This window comes from Rhinopithecus bieti, unplaced genomic scaffold, assembly GCF_001698545.2.
Source record: "Rhinopithecus bieti isolate Rb0 unplaced genomic scaffold, ASM169854v2 scaffold_18285, whole genome shotgun sequence".
NCBI lineage: Eukaryota > Metazoa > Chordata > Mammalia > Primates > Cercopithecidae > Rhinopithecus > Rhinopithecus bieti.
In genome coordinates this window covers 1,824,110-1,837,140 of record NW_016809276.1, presented here as the reverse complement: position 1 = coordinate 1,837,140, position 13,031 = coordinate 1,824,110, and positions in this window count along the sequence as shown.

Here is a 13,031-nt window from a genome sequence, read left to right as displayed (position 1 = left end):
AAACATATTACCTCTCTTTAATGTCCAGCTCAGAAGAGAGTTTTCAGAAACTTTCAAAAGGAATAGAGCTAGTTTGTACAATCTGAAGCTTATGTCATCTGGATTCCTCTTCAAATTGCAAAATAAAAATTAGGTAAGGAAGTATGATTTTTAGGATGTGAAAATAAGTCATTACAAGCTAAGAGGTTAATATACTGACACATGTTTTTGACATGTGTCAGTATATTACTGAATCCATGAAGTAGCATAATACATTAAATACTACCTTAAAATTTTACCTACTATTTCATCTGTGTACTCTGACCACCTTATTATATATTTTTGATACCATCAGTGAGATAAAATTCATATGCCATATCGATTTAATATATACAATTCAATAGTTTTTTGTGTTCTCAAATAATCACTTTTAGAACATCTTCAGCACCCTACAAAGAAATCCACTACCCATGGACACTGTCATCCCAAATCTCCCCCACTTCTCTGTCCATGGGCAACCACTATAGATTTGCCTATTTCATATATTTTATATAAATAGAATCATCCAATATGTGGTCTTTTGTAACTAGCTTCTTTCACATAGCATAATACTTTTAAGATTCATCCATGACATAGCATGCATCAGTATTTCATTCCTTTTTTGCCAAATAATAACCCACGGTATAATTATGCTACATTATTTAAGCCATTGATCAGATTGTAAACATTTGGGTTGTTTCCATTTTTTGGCTGTTATAATTCTGCTATTAATATTCATGTACATATTGTGTGTAGACATATGTTTTTATTTCTCTTGGGTACATACCTAGGAGTGAAATTGCTGGCACATATGGTAACTCAATGTTAACATTTTTAGGAGACTGCAAGACTATTTTCAAAAGCTGCTGTATCATTTTACTCCCACAAACAGTGTATGAAGGTTCTGATATCTTCACATACAAGAATTTGTGATTATCTGTCTTTCTGATTATAGTGGGTGTAAAACATTACCTCATTGTGGTTTTGATTTGCATTTCCCTGACCATCAGTGATGTTGAGCATTTTTTCCTGTGCTGAATGACCACTTATCTTATTCAATGATATATCTATTCAGATAACATGTTAATATTTTTTTAGAAACAATAGACACCTTCTTTTATAGCTTAGTGTAAATAGAATTTACACTAAGAATACAATTGTATCTTCTAGCATGTTTTTCAATTGATATTTGAAATGTATAAAACATGAAATTTGCTGCATAGAATACTGCTACCGGTTTTCATCCTCAGATTCAGGGGTTCTAATAAATTGTATCCCATGTGGTTTATACCAAATTATCTATCCATATATCTACCTAGTTTTCATTCTATACATTTATTTTGAATCTTAATAATAGATTCCTATTAGAGGAAAGGATTTACTTAACCAGGCATTGATGAGAATTGAATTTTGTACTTACTTTTTGTATTATAGTGTTAGAGTGATTTAATATTTCATAGACTAGCTTCTGGATCCACATATTTACAATCTTTCCTCTCCCCCTGTGCCCACACACTTTGAGTGCTAGGATTCATAAGCTCCATTCATATTAGGATATAGCATTCGTCCCTTCACCTTTGTGGGGTAATGTCAGGCGAATCAGCAAAGTTTGCATAAGGAGTATTCCTGGAAGCTATTCCTATAACAGAAAGCCAAAACTAGCCTAATTGTATTCCGACATGATGGTAAATCACATAACTACATTCTATGTAAATATAAATTAAATACTTTCTCAATTCAATTTCCCCTTAGCTGGATGACAACAGTCTAATACTACCTGACGTGAGATAAAGTGTGATGCAGGACAAGTCAGAACAGAAAGAGAAATGGTCTTAATTGTGGTCAAAATATTTTCATTTTAAGCATTTTACAAAACTGTAAGACCATGTGATGATACTGCACAAAAATACTGACACAGACATATTCTATGTATCCTAGTACTGGAAGTTTAAGAGTAATCAGGGAGAAATCCAGACTATTCTAAGAACTTATTAAATATCAAGCCTTTTTTTTAATGCATCTGACCCCCAAGAATGACCACAGTCCCTAAAATATTGATACCCAAATGAAAAATGAGTTTGATTTATGTTTTAATTAAAACTCAAAGATAAGGGCTTCTTGTTATCAGAAAGCAGAACAGAAGCAATATCCTCAATTAACTCCTTTTAAATTACAATTAACATAAAGAAAGTGAAAAAATGTGCATATTCTGTTGAATACTTACTATATGCCAACCAAATTATTAGGCATTTTACTCGCATATTTGATCTTAGAACTTCATGAATATTGTTAATGTTTTGTTGTGGTTTTTAATTGCGATTATTATTTCATTATATTTTACTATTTTAATTATATGACAAGAAAATTATGGACAAAGAGATGAAACAACTTCTCAACATGTCCTAATTTACATGCTATGGAGCAAAATTCATGAATATCTCTCACTCAAAAGCTAATGTTCAAAAGAATGTGCAGTGAAACTTATAATTTTTTCTTCTTTAACGGCAAAGTCCAACAAATACACCAAACGGTGAATGAATTCATCTGTAGTTTAACAAATAATTATAATGAGAAAATTCTATGTAACTATTATTTAAGAAATTGATTATTGGAAGTTCTCATATACTTTTACCTGACAGGAGACTCATTGCTTCCTTATAAAAGTAAATACAATCGTGAATTTTGTAATAATAATAATTTATTTTTTTCTTTCTCAATTTATCAACAATAAACAAATATTGGTTGTATATTATCTATAAGTGATTTACTAATCTAATAATATAGTATACTTTTTTCTATTTTGAACTTTACATAAGTGGAATCTTAATATATTTGTACTCTATGCCTTCCTTTTGCCAGTCTAAAGTGAATGAGAGTTATTTTGTGATAGGAACTAAAGTTATTCATTTTCAATGCTATCTTATACCAATTTTATATGAATATATCAACATTTATTCACACATTCTACTGCTGATGAATCTTTTGGCCCTGGCTTGGCTATTATAGAAATTGTTATGAACATTCATGTACATATACTATTGTATAAGTGCCAAACTTTAAATGTCATTAAGAACGATGGATCAAAGATTAAACATGTACAAAGTTACTAGATCATGTCAAACTCTTTTCCAAAATGATTGTGAATGATGGCAACTATTTTTCTTCCTTCCTTTCTCCTTCCATTTCTTCCTTCCTTTCCCCCTCCCTTTCTTTCCCTTCCTTCCCTTTTTCTCTTTTCTTCTTTCACTCCTCCTTTCCCTCCTTCCTTTCTACCTTCCTTTCTCCACAGAAATCATTTTCTTACTACCATTGTTTTTATAACAGCACCATCACCTGTTGAGAAATCTGTAGAGGACTACACACTCGCAAACCAGACGTTCCCGATAAGTCCTGCTCTTGCAAACGAAGCAGGGCGTTCCCGATAGAAGCCAGCTGCAAACAGCAGACCCTGGGGGCTTGTTTATGTGTAAACATCTTGAAAATCCAGAAAGTCAGGGAAAGGTCAGAAAACAACAATGTGTCTTGTGACTTGGTAACATTCCACAAACGACTGTATAAAATAAAGCAGAGCCTGTCGTTCGGCGCGGCCGCCATGTTTGTGTTGTCTTGTGTTGTCTTGTGTGTTCATTCCTTTGTTTAGGAAACACGCGGACCCCAACAGAAATCCCTCTCATTGATGTTGTCCTCTTTGTCAATTAATGTGACCCATTCCAGTTGGGTGAAGTACAGAAACTAATATAAATCAATTAGACATCCATCAATTTGGAAGTGAGGTGGAGCTGTTGCCTCTGGGATTACATGCCAAAGGGACATAGATTTATGGATATTGGCAGACCTCCTCTCCATCACATAGAGAGGTTGGGTCCTTTCTGCATTAGAAGAAGATGAGCTCAATAGAAGCACAAACAAAAAAGAGAGGCAGACAGGTCTGAGTACCTAATTCTGATTCTTGATACTCTATTATGTACAGTTTTTACTTCATAGTGGAAAGTCCAAAATGGTCTTTAAACCACACAGTCAGCCCACAGCAACACTCAATCAGCTGGGTGACATTGTGGTGTAAAATGTGGAACTTCATCACATAATGCAAGAATCTGTGAGATGAGTTGAAAAGGAAGTACATTCAGAGTGAAAATGTGAGTTCTTCTAGAATGTTCCAAGAAACATTCTTATGATAATGTGAGTTGCATTTCTGACACCTGAAACAGACCCAAAATTCCTAATATGTACAGTGTCAAATATGTTGAATAGATACAACCAGATTGAGATAATGTATATTTCTTGAATATCTGTCATATGTTTTCATAAGACCAAAAGTATTTTCTGTAAGGTTAAAAGAGGGAAGGACAGTGAGAATATCTTGAAGGTATTGCTGTCTCTTTTTCAAGAGAGACCTACAGACTATTTCGCACGTTTATACTTCACAAATTACCACAAGGAAGACCAAGTTGACAGCCCATGCTCTATATTACAACTAGGAGTGACTGACCTTATACATGGATGAGTCATAATTTAGAAATTAGGACAACATCCTAGGCAGCAACAGAGGTGACATTACATCTGGACCATTTGAAGAAACAATGAACAATGACTACAACAGTGAGTATATACATACAGAGACACCATATGAGAAACAGCTGTTGAAACTAAGGATTGGTGTCCTGGAGAAAATCCAGGAAGAGGTGTTTTTCTAACATCCAAAGACTGCAGAAAGAATAATGTGTAATTTAACTGGATACACTAGAAATACTACATAGAAGAAACATAAAGTCTGGATATTTATTAATTTTTATGACTGAACTACTGTAATGTTCCTACAACCCCATCATTAACATAGTATTTGATGTGAATCTTAAACGTACAATAAACATACATGGTCCTCTAAGTGACTCCTAAACATACAATAAACAGGGTCATGTGAGTCTAGTGGCAACATTATATAGGACACAAACTCTAGAGAAAGATTATTTGGTCTAAACATTGGCTCTGCTAAGCTGTGCTATCTCAGACACATTTTAAAAGCCTCTGATTTTTTCAGATGATTTTATAAAATTGAGATACAAGGAAGTTCAATAAAACTCTCTCATATATGAGGTGCTCAGTAACCGTTATTCTTTTTCTACCTTCTCATCCTCTCCTTCCTGTCATCATTATTATCATTATTTCACTCTTCTGTTTTAACTTTTCAAAGTCCTCTTATCACCTATAAGATAGACTCCAAGGCCCTTTTATATCATCTTGTTATATAACGTCTGACTTTCTCTCTGGCCAAATTACTTCTCATCTCTACCTCCCCCATTCTATCTTTAATTTTCCACACCACTTCCAGTTACCCTGAAATGTTTTTCTTTGCAAATGCTGGGTTGTACCCTGCCTCCTTTATTTTACTTTATTTTGCCATACACTAGTTGGACATTATTTTTTCTATTAAATATTCAGGGGAAAGATGAACTCTACCATCAACTGTGCTAAATCTATGTCAGACTTAAAATTCTAATATTGAATGTGTTATAATGTATGATGTTTGTTGACTTTTAAGTCTTTTCCAAGAGTGAGTTGCAAACCCCTAAAAGAGAAGGAGTATGTCTCTTTTACCTAGGATAGCATTTGACTCATTGAATATACTCACTTAATGCAAAGCTTGCCGAACCAAGAAAAGTTTAACAAGAAAAAATAATGTCTCACAAATACAAGTATACATCCTTAGGATGCTCCACAATGACTCCCCAGTACCTTATCATTCCATAGTCTAACGTCAAATGACACCTGAAGGAGTCCATCTCATTCTGTATTTTAGACACTTTCTTTCACAATACTTAGGTTTCTTTGCTATACTATTTTATTTACTTGTCTGGGGGTTGTTTACTTGACTTTTATGTGTTTTGTTTTTGTCTTCTCCATTATTTTAAGCTACCCAGGGAGTAGAAAATGTTCTTAATTATATCCCCCACTGAGATTAGGCAAATTCATAGTAGACACTCAATGAACAGCTGTTAAATTTAAAATTGAATATTGATATACATAGCCAAGCACAGACTTAACCACTTGTCAAATATATCTTGGAAACTGATTCAGCGATGGTGTGGAAATTTGGAAGGTATTACCAAACCCTAATATTTTTCTTCAGTGCAACCTAGAATCACCCTCCTGATTCCTAGCACCAGAGAATATGTGAGAAAGAACATGCTGAAATGTGTGTTATGCAATTCAGCCAACTCCAATGCTGCCCCCAGTACATTTCCCTTTTGCCAATTACAGAACTCATCTATTCTCTTTGCCATGTAGTTATTGAGCTTTTCTTGGCCAGGCATGCCACTCAGGGCCAGCTCAGGCATTAAGTTGACTGTCTGGCCTTCATTAGCTGCATCTAATTCATTCCCCAGAAAACACCCCCAGGCCATAAAATGCATCTGTGTGTTGTTTTTATTAGGTCATCTGATTGAGCAGATGCTGATGGCTCTAAAAAAGGACTATTTCCCCTGCCAACCTTAATTTGTTCTGTTTACATTGCAGACAGGACCCATCAATTGTGCTATTTCTGTGTTTTAACGTACTATTTCAGACCACATAGTTATTTCTGTATTAGAACATCTGAAGTGCAGGGCTATTTGTGAGAGTCACCTGATGACTCTTCTTTAACATGCCACTGATTCAGAGATTCCATAGGCATTTTGCTAATGTCCTCAGTCCCATGTCATACTCCTCTGTCCCCAATAGACTTTTCCAAACAGGGATTGCTGCCCACATGTTATTGATGTCACCAGTGGGCTTTCTCCCTTAAAAGATTCTCCAACTATGAAACAAGTTGGCTTAGGATTTCTATAGCAAGCGATCTCCCTAAACACAGGACCTCATAATTCCAGGCTTAAAAGGGACACAACCTGTTTCTTCCCATTGCCAATCCCTTATGATGCTTAAATTCCCTCTAATATTTCCCAAATATGGATGTCCAATCTCTTCCTGAGTGATTGCATTGCTCTCCCTTTTTAAAGACTGTTAATTTTTGACATGGGAAGGGTATGAAGGCAGAGATGCTCAATTTTAGATTTTCTTTTTGTATGCTGAGGTAAAAACTGCCTCTTTGACACCCTTTCACTACCACTCCTGACATATCAGAATAGGCACATCATTGTCGTTTCAATAATAACAGTTACCCTCACCCAAAATTCTGTTCATCTCATTTCCTAGCTATTGCCTACTTTTGTCCTCAGATGTAGTGATCAGACAATTCATGGCCCCAAATAGGCATGGAAAATCCTATTTATAAGTGAAATTCTTCTCAGGGAGATAGTAGTTATGACTAAGTGCAAGTTAAAGCAATGATTAATTTGAAAAAGCTATGAATTCTTGCTTTTTTTATTGACAGAACATTGGAAGACCAGAATGCTGCCCTTACCGTTGGAGGTGCCAGCCACCTTCTCTGAATCTCACACTGATGTTCAAAGCTTGGGGCTTATATTTCACTCCATTTCCCTTTTCCAAAGTTCATCAGAAATAGGCAAAATGTGGCTGATATTCAAAAGGATACCAAAGGAGCAAGGAGGAGAAAAGAAAAGCAACCAGATCAATTGTACCTCCATTTTCATTCTTGTAGAGAGGGTCAGCGGCCCCAGATCCTTTAACCAGCTGGTTTTTGCTGGAGGATAAAATGTTCCTCAGGATTTCAGTCTTCACAAAGCTGCATTAATTATTTCAGGCCACTCGGTCTTCTACTGCATTAGTGCTTTGTTAATTGGTATCCTAGTGGCTTAAAAATGTCATATAAATCCAGTGAAATCTGTGTGCAGTCAGCACGCTTTGAAAAAAAATTCAATGTGGCAAGTAGCTCAAAGCCCCTGAGGATCGATAGGAGTTATCTAGGCAGAGATTTCATTGTATTTATAATACACACCTTGCCTCCTTCAAGCTGTTGCCTGGTTTTCTTGATCTGACATGTGGGACTGAGGACAAAGCCAAGGTCAAAAACCAGGAGGTAAGCTGAAGGCCGGAGGCATTTTGCATGCCTGTGACTAGCATGTCCACACCTCAGGAAGAGTCTCAGATGGTTCTGAGTCACTGCCTCAATCCTAATACTATTTAGCAAGAGAAAAGGCTATTTGTATTAAGGTTGTGTGGCATCAAATCTAGCAAGAAACAAACTCACTTTATATGACATGATTTTTCCTTTATTATTTTAGACTATAATATGTCTTTCCATAATCAGGTCAGATCAATTCATATTGGTTCTCAATTTCCTCTCCAACCTCTTACAAGATGTGATGGACAATGACTGTGAGGAGAAAAATAAGTGAAAGAATTTACTTAAATTTACAAGACAGACTGAGTATATTAAATTATAGACATGAAAATAGATAGTAATAAAGTACAAGGGTCAAAAGGATGCAATGAGGAGAGGAGCTAAATCTTGGTGTTTAAATCCATGACAGAAATCAGCCCCAAATAGGCAGATCTTTTAATATATAAGTTTTCAGGTTGTTTAATGATCACCACTTTGCTAATGGTGCAGTCTTTTTGCTATATTGCAAAAGATAGCTGAATTTCTAAATATCTGTTTAACAGACAGAAAAGATTAATGATACCAGTTAAGGATAGAATACATTTTTAACTTATTTCTAAAGCCTCGTCTTTTTGTATTTATTTCCTACTCTAAAACCTGCAGTGACTTCCATTCCCTATGGCTGCGTTGTCTAATACCGTAGGTCACTAGCCACATGAGGCTAACGAGCACTAAAAATGTAGTTAATTTGATGGAGGAACTGAATTTGGCATCTGAATCTAGATGAGCTGTAAGTGCAAAATACACATAGAAAGTGAAAAAATATGAAAAATATACAAATAACGTTTCATATAGATTACAAATTAAAACGATGTAATTTTAGATATATTGAGTTCAAATATATTAAAATTTATTTTACCTGTTTATTTTGCTTTTTAAATGTGACTACTAGAAAACTCAAGATTAAATATGTGGCTTGCATTATTTTTTAATTGAACAGTGCTGCTGTGAAGCGTAAGTCTGAACTTTCTTCTGACTTTTTAAAGCCTTCTAAGATTGGATAGCCACATAAGCTATGATTCATTCATTCATAAAACAGTTACATGAGTATTTGCTCTATTCCAGGCCCTAGAACAGTTTGTGGAATTCAGAGAAGAGATGAAGGCTGGAGGAACAGAGTTGGGAGGTATCAATTTGCATAACTAAAATCTTAGCAATGGACTATGGTGCCCAAGGAAAGTGAGTAGTGAATAAGAAATAATTCAAAACTAAAAAATAATTGAAGTTGATTTTTAAAAAGGGAGAAGGAGAGTCTCCAAAAGCAACTGAGAAGGACTGGCAAGATCTTTAGGAAGAGAACAGGGGAAGAAGTACACCAAATCTGGACTTACTGAGAAGGATCAGTAAGTTTATAGGGAGTAGAGCGTTCTTTAGTCGCAACTAATATTTGGCTTTAAATTAATGGTGATATTGTTGTGAAAAAAATATCGTTCAGATTAGGAAAATCCAATTCAATGAGCTTTATAGAGCATATCCTTAGTTTGTACCAAGGTCTCAAACATACCGACACTAATAGGGACAATCTCAGTCTAAGATTTTCTAGTTACCCAGAAAGATATGTTAGCATTGAAACAACTAAGCTAGTGTGAGAATGAGACAGTCCCTAGGATAAGTGTGCAATCAGAAAAAGGAGGGAAAAATCCCCACTGGAAACTAAGAGGAAAAGCTTTTGGGTGCAAATAAAGAGCACCTTGAAGAATGACCACAATTTCAGTGGTCAGTTGAAATGGAAAGCACAAAACTCTTCCAGTTCTTGAGATGCCTGGATGTATGTGGATTTGAGTTGCAGACTAATGACAATCCAGCAAGGTCTTAAATATCTCAAAGGAATTTTGTCAGAAATTAAAAGGAAAATGATGGATAATCTAAGAGTTGGGAAAAATGAAACCTAAAAAATATTGCAGTAATGTTTGCTAATATGTAACTTCTGCCTGGTCATGGCAAAGCATGACTGCAAATGTTCAAGATTCAGAGTCGGGGGAAATAAGAACTAAGACAAGACTGAATGTTTCAAGTGGATATTTAGAATCTGTTTAATTAGATGAATGTCATTGTGCAGGTGGTCCACTGGAAGAAGGGAAATAGAAGTTTAATACAGACATTTGTTAGGAAAACTGACTGTTCTTTGAGGGAGTAACCTGGAAAATTTGAAAATGAAACCCCTCCCAGCAGCCTGGTCTCGGCTCTATGAAGACTGATTTACCAACATGTACAGTGGACCTTTGAGGAAAGCAGCAGCCATTTCAGAGCCCTTAATGTGAATGCATAGGACGTGATTATTAGGAAGTGTTAAAAGCACTGGCTGGCAGCTTAGATAAACAATAATTAGAACCATCACAAATAACCAGGGGGAAGTGGCATTTGTTAGTGTTCTGGGAGATGTGAAATCCATAGCAAATGGAAATCTTAGCATTGACTGTCTCAGGCAGCTTAGCCATAACCTCAGTGCTAAAAAATAGAACACATAGAGGAGGCATTACCAGTATTTATCGAGCTTCCCCTGTATTTTCTGGCATTTTCAAGTGGGTTCACTCATTTTATCCTATGAAGTAGTTGTATTAAAGCATTCTTCAGCACCCCCCTTTCCCTCCTCCCCCCCAAAAAAACAATGGTCTGCAGATGCAGGGAGAGGTTGAACCCAATTCTGAAGTAGCTCCCAAGTCCTTGCAATGCCTTGTCAATGCTAAGTCATTTTCTTTTTTCTTTCTTATGGAGAGCTAGAGGAAAAGATGGAAATATATAATTTATTCTTTACCAGTTACAAGATATGCTGGTGCTGGTGTCCCTGATATATTTACTTAATCTGAACAACTTTAATTGATGCAAAGTGTTAGGTGTTTGCTGCATCCTATCCCTCTATGTGATGAATTTGGGGGGTCAGCGATAATGTAATTCAGGGATAAATGAGTTAATCAGGACTTTTCTCAGCTTCTTTTGGAGACCTTGCCATAAAAGCAGACTGGGAAGTAGACTAATGTTCTACTTTAATGGCTTCCCAAATCCTGCTACATTTTAAAGTCACCTGGGGAGCTTTTTAAATAGCTCTCATGCTAAGATTTCACCCCGAGAGATCCTGATTTGATTGGCCTGCGGAGGGCACACTGGTACTATTGAAAATTCCCCCCAGTGGTCTGGGGCACAGCCAGAGTAACTCAATAATGTCAGAGTTAAGAGTGGGGAGTGGTCAAAATCATATTTAATAGCAGGAACAGACTTTTCTTATTTGGAAATAGACTGTATTGTCTTCTGAGCAAAGAAATGCTAACTCTGTCTAGATCAGTCTCTTCCTCAAAATTTCAGGAAGAATCTGACCACAACCATGAATGGACAGAAGACTTGACGGCGTTCTTTCCACCATGCAGGACCACACTCTGCAAAGCCTTAGAAGTCTGGGCAGAGTCCATACTCCATTAGCATGGTGTTCAGGCTGGACGTGATAGGGTTTACCTGATTCAAAGATTACAAAATGGCCAGGAGTCCTTTCTCAGTTCATGAGAAGTTGAGTTTCTCTGAGGAAGAAGAAATGTGTTCTTAAATAGGAGATGAAAGAAGAGGCAGGAGAAGATTAGAGAACTATAGGGCATTAGAGGATAGAGGATGGTCCATATGGATAAACTTCAGAAGCCTAAGACATGGTATATGATCCTCCTCCTCCACCCATCTTGGGTGTCTAACTTGAGTTAGACCCAAGTGCTCCTTTTTTTTTTAAAGTTAATCTTTTACCTGCATTGATTTGAGCATGCTTCAAGCACTCTGAGTAAAAGAATGAATGTATAAGTCTGTCTTGGTGGGCAGTGTTTGACATAAGAGCAAAGTTCATAGAAGTTCTGCAGAAGCTCAGGATGGACTTCCAGATCACTGAGTTTGGGGCTGTCTCATAATTACCATGTGGATGTTGAAGCAGAAGCTGTGAGGTAAATTTTCCTGGTCCATTCCTCATGGTACAGTGAGAAATGCCCCTCCTTGAAAAAGACACCAAGGTACTGTAGCTGTCAGGCAGATCACAGTGTCCCTGTCTAACAAGGCTCAGAGACGTCAGACAGCTTGCCTAGGTCACTACACTAAGTGATGGAGCCAAGACTCAAATACAAGTTAGTCCAAAATCTTTCCAGAATCACACCATGGACACTGTCTTTTTCCTTCCATCATCGGCTTTATGAGCAAGATAAAGAACAGCAGTAGCTAAGCATCGTGTTTTTTTTTGGTTTGTTTGTTTGTTTGTTTAGTAGTGTTACTTGACACCCCAAAGTTGTACATATTTATGAGGTACAGTATTTCAATGCAATTTCAATGCATGTATACATTGTATAATGATCAAATCAGGGCATAGCGATCAACTCAATTAGCATATCCATCAACTCAAACATTTATCATTTTTTCATGCTGGGAACATTAAAAATCTGGTCTTCTAATTTTTTGAAAACAGGCACTTTTTAATTTAAAACCTCCTCTTCAGGTATACATACAGTTAAAATCTCAGTAACACTAGGAAGAGGGAGAGAGTAGATCCCTGGATAGGGAAGTAGACACAAGATTGTTTTCTACTGACTTTAGAAGAGAAAGAGGAAGCAAGATGTATGCCTTCTGTCGCCGTGTTGTCACCAGGGCATTCAAGAGAAGATCAGTGAGTGCCACCTCCACTTCTTCCCCTCTTACCTTCCTATCGTTCCTTATAATCTCTGGCAGTGATTCTCAAATTTGAGCATGCTTAAGAATAATGTACGATCACCACGGACCCCACAGAAATACAAACTACCATCAGAGAATACTATAAAAACCTCTACACAAATCAACTAGAAAATCTAGAAGAAATGGATAATTTCCTGGACACTTACACTCTTCCAAGACTAAACCAGGAAGAAGTTGAATCCCTGAATAGACCAATAGCAGGCTCTGAAATTGAGGCAATAATTAATAGCCTACCAACCAAAAAAAGTCCAGGACCAGATGGATTCAC